A 17,626-nucleotide genomic window follows, 5' to 3' on the forward strand; every position below is an offset into this window, starting at 1 on the left:
ATTGTACTAGTTGCTCTATAAAGTACAAAAATTAAAATAAAATCAGTGAAATAGTATTTTTTCTATCACAGAGCTTACAGTAATATTATTGAATAATTATATATACATGCGAAATAGTTACCAACCAAAACCAATATCTGATTAAATATTATATTAGATATAGCATGTGGGGGTTGATAGGGAAGTGTTGGAAAAGTGAGACCATTTAAGTTGAAGTCAGAGGCAACTGCTTAGAGGTGTTGAGGGATAGAAAGGCCTTTTATTCTCTGCTTAGAGGCAACATCACAGAGTAGTAGGATGACTGGCTTTCAAATGCCACTTTTCCCACTTAAAAGGTAGGTGACTTTAATCTTTCTACAACTTGATTTCACCATATAAAAATTTAGTATAGTATATCTATATAGCAGCGTTATGAGAAAAAAAAAAGAGAAAGAAAAAGAAATAATGTTGGTAAAAGACCGAGCAATGTCATAGCAAATAATAGATACTCCAACAGCAATTATATCCTGGGAAGAAATTCAAAACACATATTCAGTTCCTGTGACTATTTTTTATAAAAAGATAGTCCCAACTAAAGTAAAACTTTTCTCAGTCAACTATTTTCTTATTTTAAGAAGAAACGTTTTTCTATTCCAGGGATTCACAGTTGTGGGACAGACAGATTAAAAGTACTAAAACCTAAAAGGATACACATGAATGGAGGGGAGGTAAATGCTGGAGATGTAGACTAAATGGCAATTTTCTGAAAAGATTCCAGTGTATCAGTTAAAACACTGTAACAACTTTGCTATTCCAACACCAAGAGGTGTTGACCTGTGATACATATGGCTTTCTTAATACAAAACTGAGCCTCCCAAAAGCAGAATATAAAAACAAGCTAGGCAAGTGTGTATCAGGAAAGACAGCTGCCACAGTGTGAGTTTCAGGTCCATGGATTTAAGTTTCAAGGGTTGCAACCCAGTTGCTGGGAAGCAGTAGCCAATGAAAGATCCTCAGTTTTACCATTATATTGGGAACAATGTATAAGCAAAGGTTTAGCAGGTTTAACATATATATATATATGCTAAACCTGCTAAACCTTTGCATATATATATATATATATATATATATATATATATATATATATGTTTAACCTATGTATAGGTTATATATATATATATATATATATATATGTTTATATATATATATAGGTTTAATATATATATGTATATGTATAGGTTTATATATATATAGGTTTATATATATATAGGTTTAATATATATATAGGTTTAATATATATATATATATATATATATATATATATATATATATATATATAGGTTTAACATATATGTGTGTGTGTGTGTGTGTGTGTGTGTGTGTGTGTGTGTGTGTGTGTGTTTTAAACCATGCTTAAGGGATAATTCTGGATCTTTATGGAATAGATCCATAGATCTTTCTGGATCTTTATGGAAAGATCTTTACGGAAAGATCTATGGAAAGATCTATTTAGGTTGCTCAGATGAGGAAAATAGAGCCAAATCCAGGCTTGTAGTAAGTATTATTTATTGTTTGGATATGGCTATTGATATAGTAGTCTTCAAGATTCAGAGGGGGCATTATTAGTGATTGTATCAGGATCACGGGCACCCAAAGGGACTGCTTCATTATACTTGTATGCATGGTACTTCTACCTCCGTCCTATTTGATGAGGTCCTGGGCTGGGGTGGAGTTGAGTTTGCCTCATGGGAAGCAAGGAGTCAAGGACAGTGCTAATACACAGAGAGTGATTATTGGGAAGGTACATATTAATGCAAATGATTATAGCAGATAACTTGACGGGATTGTGAGATTTCATTTAATAATAAAAAAGCATGTGCTTTAAAAAAGATAGTGATTCTATTTTAATGAAACAAAATTCTAGCTTTGTAATAAAACCGAGGATCATACAATTAGTCTGTTACCAAACTTGGATAAGAATGTATTTCTCTGATTTCTCATGTGTAAAAATATGCTTGTCTATATCAAGGCACACATAAAAGGCATGCTGAAAAAACTGATTTCTGTTTTGCATTGGCAGCAGAGATGGATCAATTTAATAGCTAATAAATCCTTTTTTATTCTAATATCTGAAAGTCAAATGTCACCATACTGTGAGAAATAGTCTTTATGAAGTTGTTGATTTTAAAATCCTGCAGTACTCTCATTGTTAGCATGTCAAACCCAATTGGAAATCAGATTATAGGTTTTTACCAGAGAGGGCTGCAAAGCATAAGAAAACCATTTAAAATACAAGAATGTGAGCTAAGTAGGGAGCATATAGAATATAAGAATGATTTTTTTTTTGCCTTGGTAATTTTCTATCAAATTCATAGCATTTTAAAGTGATATTTAAGTTCTAAGAGCTGATATAACATATATTTAAATTGACAGCAATTACCTGAAATGTGTTTGTGCCCAAACAACAAAGACTTTCTAAATGTAAGAGGAAAATAGAAATAGGCACATTAGTATATTCTTGAATATTTCATATTTAGTTGAATATCTTTAATCTTTGTTCAAACAGTACAGAGTAAACCAAGTCACTAATAATGTCAATTTATTTTGCCAGATAACACACTTAAGGACAGAGGAAAATAAATAAAAGCCAGAGAAGATGCATTATTCTTGTCATGTCAGTAAAACAATACTATGTTCATATCATGTCAATAAAAAAATACTAGTTGTTAAGTTGTATCTCTTTAAGTAATGATGCTGATCTAATCCATGACTTGTGTATGACTGTATTAATACTGTTAGGCTTTGCAAAGGAATAGTTACTAATCAAACTATCTAATTGGAATTATAGAAATAAGTATCAAATTGGATAAATATTAGCTACTTTATTTGGTCATCTTTAAATTTTGTCCTAGATTGAAAACTTGGTTAAAAACAAACAGAAAGGGGCACCTGAGTGGCTCAGTTGGTTAAGCGTCTGACTTTGGCTCAGGTCATGATGTCCTGGTTTGTGTGTTCAGCCCTGCATCAGGCTCTGAGCTGTCGGAGCCTGCTTTGGATTCTGTGTCTCCCTCTCTCTCTGCCCCTCTCCCACTCGCATGCTCTCTCTCTATCTCTCTTTCTCACTCAAAAATAAATAAACATTAAAAAATTAACAAAACCCTAGAAAAACAGTAATAGTATATAATATTCTAATAGCAAATCTCACATATCATTCTGTATGCTTCAGTTCTATAGTAATTTTGAAGAATGATCAGTGTAAGGCATAAGATACAAAATGCACGTATTTTCATAGTATAAAGTAGATTTAAATTGATGATAATGATCATTACAAATGGTTGAAAATCAGAAACACAGAATTTTAAAAAGGAAGAAAAAAAGGAAGGAAGGCAGTAGGAAGGAATGGGGAAGGATTGGAGGGAAGTAAGAGAGAAAAAAACAAAAGAGAAGAAGGAAGAAAGTAAAAGGAGGTAGAGAAAACGGAAAGGAAGAAAAAAAAAAGAAGGATAGAAAGGAAAAGAGATGGAAAGAAAAATGCCTTCACTGCTTGAACACAGATTAAAAATTTTAAAAGCTGGGATGAAATCTTGTCATTTGCAACAATGTGGATAGAACTAGAGTCTATTATGCTGAGTGAAATCAGAGAAAGATAAATATCATATGTTTTCACTCATAGGTGGAATTTAAGAAACAAAACAGATGAACATAGGGGAAGGGTAGGAAATGTAAGATTAAAAACAGAGAGGCAAACCTTAAGAGACTGAAAAACAGAGAATAAACTGAGGGTTGCTGGAGGGGTGTTAGGTGGGGGGATGGACTAAATGGGGGATGGGCATTAAGGAGGACAGTTTTTGGGGTGAGCATTGAGTGTTATATGTAAGTGATGAATCATTAAATTCTCCTGAAATCATTATTACACTCTATGTTAACTAGCTTGGATTTAAATAAAATTAAAAATTAAAAAAAAAAGATTTGGATGTATATCAGACTTTATGTCTATAGTGTGAGGTGGGAGCTTAATTTTATTCAGTGGATTATCTAGTTAATACAGGCATATTTGTAAAAGAGCTTTACATTACCACATTGAATTGTTTTGGGGTCTTTGTCAAAAGTCAATTAACTTGATAAGTGTCATTATATTTCTGAATCCTCTGTTGTATTCTATTGATTATATTTTTCAACCTAAACCAAGAACACATTCTCTATCAAGAGAATCAATGTTAATATTAGAATAAAGTATAAAATTAGTCAGTAAGATCTTTGAATTTGTCTGCAAGATTGTTTTGCTATCGTTTGTATTTCCATATCAGTTTTAGAACCAGGATGTCATTTTCCAAATATATTTGAAAAAAACAATATTGGGTATTTTGTGGGATTTTCTTGATTCTGGAGATAAATATGTGGATAATGGACTTTTCAAACAATGTCAATTCTACCAATTCAAGAAAATTACATATCTCTTTGTTTATTCATATCTTCTTTCTGTCAGCAATATTTCATACTTTTAAATGTAGATTTCTTATGTCTTTTAAATGCATTTCTAATTTCTTATCCTATTGTAAATGATATCCCTATTGTAGTTTTCCAATTGTTCATTGCTAGCTTAGATATAAATGCATCTTAATTTTTGTATTGAACTTGGTGCAACCAATTTGCAAATGTACTTATTGGTGTTCATTTTTTTTCTGTGATAATTTTTTTTTTTTTTTTTTTTGGATTTTCAACACAAAAACCTGGGTGGCTCAGCTGGTTGAATGTCCAGCATTGGCTCAGGTCATGATCTCATGCTTTGTGAGTTCAAGCCTCCCCTGCATTGGGATTGCTGCTATCAGCTCAGAGCCTGCTTCAGATCTCCTGTTCCCCTCTCTCTGTCCCTCCCCTGCTTGCACTCTTACTCTCAAAAATTAAACACTTAAACATTTCATAAAGCTCTGTATCTTTACATTAAACTGTATCTTACATAGGATGTATGGTTAGGTCTTACTTGTTCATCCAATTTGACAATCTCTGCCTTAAAAATGGCATGTTTAGCCTATATTATTTATTTGATGACTTTCTCTCATCTGTTTGTATACATCTGTTTGTATATCTTCTTTTCTTTCCATCCTGTTTAAGTTAAATGAGAATTTTTAAGTATGACATGTTATCTTTTTTACCTATTTCTCTTTGTTTCATTTCTACTTATTGCTTTTGTATTACTTTAAGAATTCCTAATTTATCACAGTATACTTTGAATTAATATCACTTCACAGATAATAAAAGGAACATAGCAGTATGGTCATTTTACCACCCTTCATTGTTCTTGTGATTTTCTTCAAATATTTTATTTCTGATGTATATAAACACGAATATTATTTTTGTTTTACGTAGTTGTGCTATCATAACTGACTGAATTGTCAAATCACTCAAGCTAAGAACTGTGCCAGTACCAAGCTTTACTAATAATTTCAAGGATAGTCAATCCTTGACTTACAGCACAGTTCAGAGACTGTCTTACACGGCCCAGTGCATTCTTCCTCCTCATATTGGACATGTGTTCAAATCACGTGTCAGGTTCTAAAGGCAGTTTCAGCAAGGACAGTTAATTGATGCGATTTTCAGTCATAACTCAGAGGCTTGTATATTTTATGCAATGTTCCCTAGAAATACATTCCTCTATTTCTCCCTTCCTTTTTTTCTTCCTTCTTTCTTTACTCCTTCCTTCCCACCCCCATATTTTCTTTCTTAACAAAAGTAATTCTTACCTAGGGACATCTTCCTAAGGTCATCTGATAAGTAAGGAGTCTCCTAACAAATATCTTTAGTCTAACATGTCAAGCAATGACAAGATTATATTAAGTCACCTGATTTCTGTCATTTGCCGCTGGATGCACCCCCCCCAATTAAAGTGAAAAAATGAAAAAAAAAATGAATAAGTAGATTGCAGACCAGCTGCTTTAACTTATTCCCCAAGAGTCATTTGTCTTTTATAGAAATTAAGAGAAACAATACCTTGCGTTTGCATACATATTTACCATTAATTGCATTCTCTAAAGATCTGAGTTTTTAATTTGTAACATTTATCTTTGACCTGCAGCACATCCTTATGCATTTTTCTTAGAAAGTATTTGTCATTCACGGAACCACACATCTTTTTTTTTTTTTTTTCTGAAAATTGTTTCACTGTCCTTCATTTTGAAAGGACGATTTTGCTGGACATAGACTCCTAAATTGACGTGTTTGTTTATGGTTTCTATCAGTACATTATTGATGTCTGTCCATCGTCTTCTGCATCTTATCTGTTTCATTAAGAAGAGAGCTGTCATTAGTATTGTTTCTCTATAGCGGTCACCTGGGTTGCTCAGCCAGTTAAGCATCTGACTCTTGACTTTGGCTCAGGTCATGATCTCATGGTTCAGGAGACTGAGCTACCTGTTGCACTTTGTCAGGCTCTGTTTAGGGTTCTGTTTCTCCCTTTTTCTCTCTGTTTGACACTTCTTCACTCGTGCTCTCTCTCAAAATAAATAAACTTAAAAAAATATTGTCTCCCTATAGGTTATATCTGGTGTTTCCCCCCCCCAGGATCACATTAAAGATTTATCTTTGTTATTGTTTATCAGAAATTTCTCTTTGATGTAGTACTGAAGCATGGGTTCTCTCTCACTGTCTAGCTATTTCTTGATCTTGCTCTCACTCATGAAAATCTTATTTATCTTTTTTTTTCCAGCTTGGGGATTGTTGATATTTTTCAGTCTGTAAGTTAAGAGCTTTTTTATCATATTTGAAAAATATTGGCCATAATCCTCTATGTATTTTTCTTCATTCTCATTCTCTTTTCCATCTGTTTCCACAATAACATGTATTTCAGAACATATGGTATTTATCTCAGAGTCACTTAGGCTGTATTTATATTTTTCTCCAAAGTATTTATGTCTGCTTCACTTTAACTAATTTCTACTGACCTATGTTTCAGTTCACTTTTTCTTTGTAACTTTATAATATTCAATCTGCTGTTAATGTTTAGTGCTAATTACTGCTGTAAATATATTCTATGGAGTCTGATATGTAGTATTTTTATGGTCATTATGTTTCTGAAAATCTGATATAACTTCTTTAACTCAAGAGCGGTTTCATTGAAGAGTTTTTAATTTCCAGGTGGAAGGGCTTTTCTGCCTTTTCTTTTTATTAGTAATTTCCAGTTTATTTGTAAATGTTTTGTTATGGAAATGTTTTTCACTCTTTTCTTTGTTATGGAAGAATTTTTTATTTAAATACCAGTTAGTTAACATACAGTGCAGTATTAGTTTCAGTGTAGAATTTAGTGATTCATCATTTATAAACAATATCCAGTGCTCATTTCAAGTACCCTCCTTAATCCCCATCACCTATTTAACCCAGCCCCCTCCCTACTTCCCCTCTAGTAACCATCAGTTTGTTCTCTATAGTTAAGATTCTGTTTCTTGGTTTTTCTCTCCTTTTCCCACCCCCCTTCCCCAACATGTCCATTTGTTTTGTTTCTTAAATTCCACATATGGGTGAAATCATATGGCATTTGTCTTTCTCTGTTATGGAAATTCTTGATGTTTTATTTGTTGCCTAAAATACAATCAATTGTTGTAAGTGTGCCCTGGGCACTTGAGAAGAATGAGTGATCTCTATAATCAGCGTATAGAGTTGTGATGATATCAATAAGATTTATGATATATATTTTCTACCTTTTTTATTACCTTTTATTCTCCATCTGATCTGTCTTGGAGTTAGAGTGTTGTATTAAAATGTTCTATTGTTAATGTGGTTCTATGTCTACTTACACATCCTATAGATTTTTCTCACAAAAGTAGTGGGTTATTGGGTGTGTGAATATTCATAAATGTTATAGATTCATTTTGACTTGTGGCTTTTAGTATTGAAAAGTGTTCTTTGTCACATTTCTTGTTTTTGGACCGGTCTTCTGTTTTGTCTGAAATGAGCATTACTTGCTGCTCTGTGTTCCTGTTTTCATGTAATATTTTAGTTCTTCCTTTTATTTTTAGTCATTCCAAATTACTCAATGTGTTTTAAATATGTCTCTTACATACATCATATAGAGGATACTTGCTTTCTAAGACAAATTGAAAACAATTTCTTTTAATGGATGTGTAAGTGAATTTAATATGTTGATTTGATTCATATGTTTGATCTCAGGTCTGCTATATTTTATAATTATACGTATTTTAGTTTTTGCTCTGCTTTATTTTCTATGAGATATGCATTATTTCACATAAATATATGAAGATATGAGTACATATATGAATATCTATCTGTCTATAAACACTTAAATTTTTAGATTACCTCAGACCCCTGTTTTCTTATTTAACATTTTACTATCTGGTTCATCAGTTTTTATCAGTGTCTTTTGACACCCCTTTTTTCCAACATAATGAACTTTATTTTCTATGGTCTACTCCTCTTTTTTTTTTTTTTTTTTTTTTTTACTTGAGAGAGAGCAAGGGAGAGGCAGAGGGAGGGAGAGAGAATGAGAATCTTAAACAGGCTCCATGGTCAGCATGGTGGAGCCCAATGCAGGGCTCTATCCCACGACCCTGGGATCATGACCTGAGCCGCAATCAAGAGTCAGACAACCAACTGAGCCACCCAGGCTCCCCTGTCCTTATTTTTTTAGTTATATTATTTCTAACTTTGTTACTACACATAACATTTGTGCATTAGTCTTCCTTTCTCTTTTCCACCCTTCTTTTAGTATTACATGCACATTTGATGGTATTTTAAAAAGCTCACCCTCAGTTCATTTGCTAAGGTCTTCTCAGCTGTTACTTTGGTGGATAAAGCTCTCCCTCTAGCAGATTACTCAAGAAATGCTTGTGGGTATGGATGTACCTCTTTCTGTCTTTCTCTTTTTACTTGTAGTCTATTTTTTTAGAGGAAGATGGATAGTCTTATAAACATGTTCATAGTTGGATTTCAAAGATTTCACACCAATGGTGGAGTTCAACAAGTCCTCCTGTCTTTTGTATTTCCTGTAAATTGAGAGTTGATAGAGAATCTTGGTCAGATTCATATTCTGTTTGAAATATTGGCCTCTGCTTTATGTTCACTGGCCAACCACTGGTGATGCTGTACTTGAACATGGACCTTCTGGAGTAGTTTTATGGCAATTTGTATTTAAAAAATATAATTATTCATTGAGTAATGCATGAATTAATAAATATGACATGTCTGTGATATTTTGAGTATTATTGAGTTATTTATTGTGCTCTAGGCTCTGTTCTTCTATTTAATTTAGTATGAACTCAGGGACAGAGACATTAAATAGGTGACCTTAGGTGATGTGACTGATAGAAAAGAACTCAGAGTGTAAACCCAGATGGCTTTGTGCTTAAGACCAAATATTGAATCACAAGGCTCTACTGCTTTTCACATTTCACGGGCATTGATACGTTATTCATATCACACTTTGTAGGCTTCATATTCTATCAACTGTTTACCCAATTTACAGTATATAAAATATAGAACAATAGAGAAAATGTATGCATCAGATAAGAAGGATTTTTTTTTTATTTTCTAAAGCTAAGATATTAGCACCTGCCTCCTTCCAAAATGAGAGCCATGTCCCCCAACTTTACACCAAGTGCGTGAAGAAAATGCCACAATGTATACCTTCTGGAAGGGTACTAGGGTTAGTGGATGAGGGTGAGGATACAAGTTGGACTTTAGGTAGGGGATCAAAAATTTGAAGCCAAGTCTTAAGAGAAAAACATTTAATTTATACCTTTGTAGGTCAAGAAATTGCCTATCCTTGAATCAAGGTAGAAATACGGACATTATGCAAGAATAAATAAGGAAAGGTTTCTTTGAGGTCTAGAAACTAGTAATATATAAATGAGAATGTAGGTTTCAATAATATGACTGGAAAATGAGGCAGGATCCATTTTCCTTTTACAAAGCTCTGTTGATTGAAAGACCTGGATATACATAAAGTCAGAGGAGAAAGTTACCCAGGGACTCTCACAGAGAAACTCATGAGAAATGGCAGACCCAAAAGCAGTTTGCATGCAACAGACATTTCTATGTTTGCACATGGTCAGTTCAGATCATTGTGAATCTACTACCCATTTAGTGGCTACAGAAGAGGTGATTTCTTTTGATACCTAGAAAAGTGGCATGTTATGAAAATTTGTTCATGTCAGTCTGATATTAATTTTATAAGATCAAATAAATGTTTTTAGAGATTTGTAATAAGTGACATTAATTCCTATGAGCACCCTACCCATTGATGAAGGCTGTCTTATTTAGTCTCTTTACAATGAAGTGATCCAGAGTCTTCTAGGATACAGGTTTGAGAGGTTCTACTTATTAGATCACAGGAGTTTAATGTTGGGCTTTGAGTTATATATTTAACACACCAAGTGAATGTATGAGAATTCTTTTTTTGTTTGTTTGTTTTAATTACAACCCCCAAAATGAAAACCAAAACCAAACATTCTTCCTGAATTCATCCAGTGTTTAAAAATATCCTGAAAGTGATTTGGGTTCCTATTTTGGATAAGTCATTTAAAAAGAAAAAAAAAAATGGCCAGGCAAGAGCATATCTGATCTCCAAAAAGGTTGAGTTTTCATCTTGGAAAGGAGGCAATTTTCTTTGATGCTTTTAGGTATTTCTTTTCTGAAACTAATATGCATATTAAAGTGAGAAGAGGAAAGGGAAATGTGTCCTTGTTCCTGATAAAATTTGAAGTAAATTGGTGGGCCTTCTAAAAATTTATTGTCCATATCTACCAAGAGTTCTGTTGAGTCACACTAAAAAAGTCAACAACCATAGAATAAAAGAACTGTATTCTGGGGTATTACTTGCTGCTTATTTTTTTCTGTTTCTTGAAGAAGCCATGATAAGAAATTATTTCTAATCTTGCCTTGTGGAACAAATTATTATCTTTTCACAGCAAATAAGTGGAAATTGAACTGAGGATCCAGGGGATCTAACAAAATTCTCAGTCTTGTGGCATAGCAGAAGTGGTTTCAAATTTAATCTATACAGCTCTAAAAATACAAGATCTTGAGATTTTATGATCACATGACAAAATAATAATAAATAATGACCTACTGAAAGGGATAAAGAATGGATAAAACATGAAAATACCAAAACAAATGTTAGTTAACTTAAATTATAATGCTGCTGTCTCTGGCATAGTCAAAAATGCAACAAAAATTTTAAAACCACTAAAAATGGAAAAACGTTTCAGAAATATTTTTTAGCAGTAAATTGTTTTTTTTTTACTACCATTTCGTTCCATTACTGTTCAATCATTCAACTTTGTGATTTGAATCTTATATACTGCTTATTCAACCAAGGTCTTGAAGTTCCTCAATTTTGAATTTCAGTTAAATTATACTTAATTATGATTGCATTTTGGCTGCTAAGAAGACAGCAGATACACACATGACACACAAACAGGTTCCAATTATGAAATTCATCTATTTCTTGGTTAGTGAGAGAGTTTTTATCTGTAGGTGCTGTTCTTGAAATTAAATCCAGTTTTAGGCCTTCCTCAGTGCTTCTGTTATAAGTGTTCATAAGTGTTCTCTCCTGTTTAAGTCTACAGTGTCCAGCTCTATTATTGATATAAAAATGCTACACTTCATGGATATTGATCACAGTTTTTTTTAATTTTATATTTTTATTTTTGAGCTACTTTCAAATTTCATTCACCTTTTCTTGGTTAGATATTCTTAAAGCTTAACAGGCTTTTCTCCCTGTAGGTTTACACATGTGAAGTCTTGATGGGCTTCATGCCTAGAACATAGGAGCCTGCCAGTAAATACTGGCTTACGTTTTATCTGAAGTCTGTGATGAACGAAAAGCCTTGCAACCAATTTGGTGTTGGATTTCATCCTGTATATTTGTTTTTGTTAGATCAGGTCTTCTGGCTCTCCAAAGTGTCTAATTTTGTATCATTAAAGGAATTGTTTGATATAGTAATGTGTACCTACCATTAGGATGGTGGAAATAATCTAATTCACTCTTTTTGTATTAAAGTAAAAATGCAACTGCCACTTAACATGCATATCACATTCTGAAAATTGCTTTCTCTATCTATATACCATATTATCTCATTTCAGCTTCAAAGAATGCTATGAAGCAAGAAGGGTAGCTATTGTTAACCATTTTTTACCTCATTTTATTGTAAGAACATTGAAACTCAGAGATGTAAATTGATTTGTTCAAGGTCAGTCAGCCAAGAAGCAGCACAGATAAAACTCCAGCTCAAGAGTTTTAGCCTCTGGCCTGGTGCTCTTTTTTACTACAACATGCATCCTCCTGGATCACCAGCACTATGATCTTAAAAAAAAACCTGGTCTCTGTTACATCCACCATCTGCCCATCTTACTCTGGCTTATATTTCTACAATTGAGAAATATGAAGAATTAAAAAATATGATGATTGATAACAGCATAAGTTCATAGACTGGGATTTTGGCATTTCTGAATAAATCAAAGCTCTTTGTCAGGAGATTGGAAAATCATTTAAGGCAAAAAAAAAAAAAAAGAAAAGAAAAGAAAAGAAAGAAAGAAAGAAAGAAACAAACAAACAAACCCAAACCTGTTTGCTTCAAGTTTCTCAGGAAAAAGAGAACAAATTAAACACACAGTGTCATAATGCAAATTACCCTTTGATAACAATCCACATGCTTTTTATGAACACTTACTCTTTGCCATGTAATTTGGAAGGTAGGCCTGGAAGTAACATTAGAGGTCAAATAAATTAATTAAAAATTATACATGGCGAAGCAATTTCTAAATTCTAATTAATACTAACTATGACTGTTTAAAATATATTAATGACAGCATTGCCTGGAAATAACTGCAGATAAACTAGAAAACTGTATGAGAGATTGAGAGAGAGAGAGATTGAGAGAGAGAGAGAGAGAGAGAGAAGAGGCTTAAATTAAGAAATCAAGGGAGAGTTATACTTGCAACTGGCACCACTCCAGAGGTGGAATGATCCTTTAAGATTGCTCATTCTAATGTTCTCAATGAAGAATGTACTCATATGAATGTACTCATAATGAAGCCAAAGACCACAGAAGGAAAGGACAACAAAGAGAAATTGAAGACATGCCATGGGCAGAAATAGGACTGGAATTCAAATCTTCTGATTTCTGTTCCTTTTCTTTTTCTATGCTGTCCCTAGATGCCATTCCTTCAGAGAATCCTCCAAAATCATTAGAGCAAATAATACTGCCAACCTATGGCATTCAATGGGTGAATTAATTGATTAATTAACTCAGAAATAATTTATTGTGGAAATGAATGAAGAGTACACAAATGAGAAGCAAAAGCTATTTATTCAGAGCTTACTATATCAAAGAAGTCAGTCACCATCTCACATTTTAGCAGAGACTCAAAATTAGAGGAAGGAGAAAGCTTTGTAGTGGAAAAAAAGGAAGATTTTAGGTATGGATGGAGATTATTAACACGGGGAAGCCAAAGGCAGGCTATTTAGAAGTAGGGCATTCTATGTGATTAGTTAGGAGTGTACATTTGCCTTTCTCCAGTTGGTTCTAAATCAGAAATGGGACAAATATTAGGAAAGCTATCAGTTATTAATCAAGTCCTGGACATTTGGGGCTGATTGATGTACTTATTGGTTATTGTTTGGCTTCATGAACTGGTTGCTTCAGATAGTAGTCTAATTTCCTAGCATTTATTACTGTAGATAGTAGGTTGGCATCCTGGGCTGATTCCTGCAGTTTATGCACAAAGTTCTGTTTTTTGTGTTGTGTTTTTATATTCAGTCTTTTAGTCCTTCCTTTTTATCTCTTACTTGGAAGAGTTTGACCACTATAGGGAGAGCTGGAGATATATCTTTACATCTTAGAGGTTACTCAGTCATCTTTATAGTCAACTGTATTAGATCTTCTTGACCCTTTTTCTAGCTATCATAACATCATGATGATCATCTAATGAGAGAGTGACTATGTGGTAACATTTGAGACATTGGATAGAATTCCACAGACCAGTATTATGACTCTATGACAGAAAGAAGAGCAATGAATAGTCTCTGTAAGGTTCTTCAAATGCCATTCGCCCAACCCAGATCAAAAGAACAAATCTCATAGGCTGTGAGGATTAGCTTTGTAAAGCCAAGTAGCTTTTCCTTAAGCCTTTCTCATCTTGCCTGTCTAATTGATCCAAGTACAACAGAAGTATTAGCAAAGGTGCAGACACCACCTTGAATAGTCAACAAGAAACATAGAGGAATGTGATGGTTCATTACTACTTGTGCCCGTGAGTTGAGATTGATCTATATTCCATTCATGTCAGAATTGGTGTCATTAATATCTACTGCCAGAGTTAGTGATAGGTATTTTAAACTTTTTCTGTTTGTATGATTCTTCCCAATGAAAATACTGCTCTGATTGTTTGCATAAACAATATCAGTAATTCCTCTTGGTAATGTCTGTGATTAACGAAGAGTAGCCTCATTTTGCAGCTCATGTATAAATTTGACTTTCCAGTGTTTGTGATTTATAGAATTAGAATTAAGATCTTTTCTATGAACAAGTCACAGAATATTGTTATTAAAATATATGACATGGGGCACCTAGGTGGCTCAGTCAGTTAAGTGTCTGACTCTTAATTTCAGTTCAGGTCATGATCTCACAGTTCATTGGATCATGCCCTGCATTGGACTTTGCACTGACAATGTGGAGTCTACTTAGAATTCTTTCTCTCTGCCTCTCCTCCACTGGTGCTCTGTTCTCCCTCTCTTTCTCTTTTTCTCTCTCTCAGAATAAATAAATAAATATTAAAAAAAAACACATATGACATGTTAGTCTGAGGTAAACATGACCAGACATCTGGCCACAAAATAAGTTATATCCAGTAGGGGTTGATGGAGAGCCAAAAAAAAAAAAAAAAAAAAAAGAAAGAAAGAAAGAAAAAAAAAGTTGTTGACAACACAGGATAAGACCCTTGGTTAGCTGGGTTACATAGTTGGTTCCCTATCAGACTCTTACAGGCAGTATTTGGCCCATCCTGCTATGAAGGTTGTTAAATTCAAATTTAGAATTATCTAAAGTCTGATTAATAGATTGTAAAAATTGGTTCTTTTCCTAGGAGAGAGAGACAATTCTTTGTCATAAGTTGATTTACTTGAGATCAATCATCCATGTAGGTAAAAATGGAAATACCATCAACTATGACTCACTGTGATCTCATTTGATGAAACTGAAATTGTCCAGTTTTCTATCATATGGATCTGGTGAAAAATGTCATATCCAAAAGTTGGTAAGATTGAGAAATGTAGGTACTTTTGGAATAATTTAATGATGGTATTAGAATAAGTATGTTCTGACCTAATGGTTACTGTAAGAAGGGAATAAAAAATAAAAAGAGCAATTGTGGATGAACAACAACAAGGCATCTGTAGAGAATGAGAAGAATGATTGTAAGCAAACATATTTTAATTTTTAAAAATAATTTAATGTTTGAGAGAGAGAGAGAGAGAGAGAGAGAGAGAGAGAGAGAGAGAGCGCCTGAGCAGGGGAAGGGGCAGAGACAGAGGGAGACCCAGAATCTGAAGCAGGCTCCAGGCTCTGAGCTGTCAGCACAGAGCCCAACGTGGGGATCGAACCCATAAACTGTGAGATTCTGAGCCAAAGTCAGACACTTAACTGACTGAGACCCAGGCACCCCCATATTTTAATTTTTTTTAAAAAAAGGAAATAAAGGGGCACTTGGGTGGCTCAGTGGTTAAGCATCCAACTCAGTTCAGGTCATGATCTCATGGTCCTTGGGTTTGAGCCCTGCATCAGACTCTGTGCTAACAACTCAGGGCCAGGAGCCTACTTTGGATTCTGTGTCTCCCTCTCTCTCAGCCCTTCCCCTGCTTGTGCTCTCTCTCTCTCTCTCTCTCTCTCTCTCTCTCTCTCTCTCTCTCTCTCTCCTCTCTCTCCTCTCTCTCCTCTCTCTCCTCTTTCTCTCAAAATAAATAAACATTAAAAAAATTAAAAAGGGAAATAGGTAGAGATGTTGGTCTGATGTCATGGATGGAAGCCATCTACTGTTCATTATCATCTGCTTTTTCCAAAGGTCTTGGGTCAGCTGTATGCTTTTGGAGATCATATGTTTCTGGAGAATCTGAGAATCTTCAGTTTGGGGTTCCCTAGTGGGGTGGCTTTTTGATTGTGTGGAATTCTGAATTTCTTCTTAGTTGTGAAATATGAATGCAAGGATTGAGTCTCTGAAGTTTCTCTGCAGTGTTAGTTATTAACAATACCTGATCTTTATCCCTTCCAATGAATTTCAGAACAGTTTATTTTTTATCTGATGTCTTTTCCAATAGACAAAATCTTTTGATGGAAGATCATGAAGAGACTGTTATGAGGATATTTGGGAAGGTGGTCTTAACTTCTTAGTGATAGGAATGGATATAGAACATGAATCCCTTGCAATATTTTGCTATGTCTGCATAAAGTAAGTCAAGGTCTAAGATCAGAGGTGATATCCCAAGATACAGAGGCCTTCCTGTTACCAATTCATAGTGGAAGCAGGCCTTTCCCATATTTACAAAGGAGTGGACTATATGGCCATAAGAGCTAGCCTGGAGTACCTTTGGCCAAAGGAGCTCAAGGGTTTCTGAAACTTTTGCTAATTTTAATTAAGATGCTATTGGTCTTTACATTATTTCCAGAAGATTATGAATGTAAGGCCAATGCAGTTTATGACTAAGGGGTAATGCCTTACAAAGTCCCTTTATAATGGTTCCCATAAAGTGTGAGCCTCAATACTTGATATAAAAATCGGGATGCCCCAGGTTGCAAACAAAAATTAAGCAGCTAAAAGTGATTGCAGGAACTGTAGCCCTTTCTCAAGGAAGTTGCCTCACCTCATCCTGAAAATATATATGTTAACTAAACCATATTCAAATCCAATGTGGAGTAGATGTTGGATAGATAAATGTTTTAGATAAATGTTGTTTTAAGAGGAAACTAATCTCCAATACAGGCCTTTCATGTATTAAAAAGAAGACAGTGATAATATATTGTGAATAGTAGAGAACTATTCCAATGACCACTATTTGTTGTGGCAAACTGGCAGCCGCTGAGAATTATGAGAGTATCTTACTGGGGTTATGGGACAAGATCTAAGTTTACAATAAGTCATATCATAGTATATTATATATGTTGTTGTATTTCTAACTTGTATGCTTCCTTTTCTCCCCCTCTCCCTTCTCCCCCCCTCCCGCCCCTCCCGCCTGAATCCTGTTCATCCACCCCTTCTTAAGGACTAGATTCACCCTTGGGTTGAGATATAACATAAAGGCTAGTACCATAACATATTTTAATTCTGCAAGAGTACACAGTTCTGTTTGAAAGAAAACTTAAAGCACACTGAAATATTTCCTAGCTCCATAAAGAGTAGGTAAAATACCTCACCTGAGAGTGCTTCCCACTAGGTTCCTAGTGAAGGAATATCTTTACTAATCTTTGAGAAAGATGAGGAGTTAAAGTAAATACACCCATGATATGCCCAACATATTGTCCAGCAATTGTTTCTCCATAAAAAAATTGAAATTGATCAGACAGACTACAAAGAAAAATAAGTTGCAAACCAAACCAAATGAAAGAACCCATTATGAAACTAATCTGAAATAAGAGAAACCTCTCCC

The sequence above is a fragment of the Panthera pardus genome, unplaced genomic scaffold (genome assembly GCF_024362965.1).
Source record: "Panthera pardus isolate Hobbes unplaced genomic scaffold, ASM2436296v1 HiC_scaffold_25, whole genome shotgun sequence".
Taxonomy (NCBI): domain Eukaryota; kingdom Metazoa; phylum Chordata; class Mammalia; order Carnivora; family Felidae; genus Panthera; species Panthera pardus.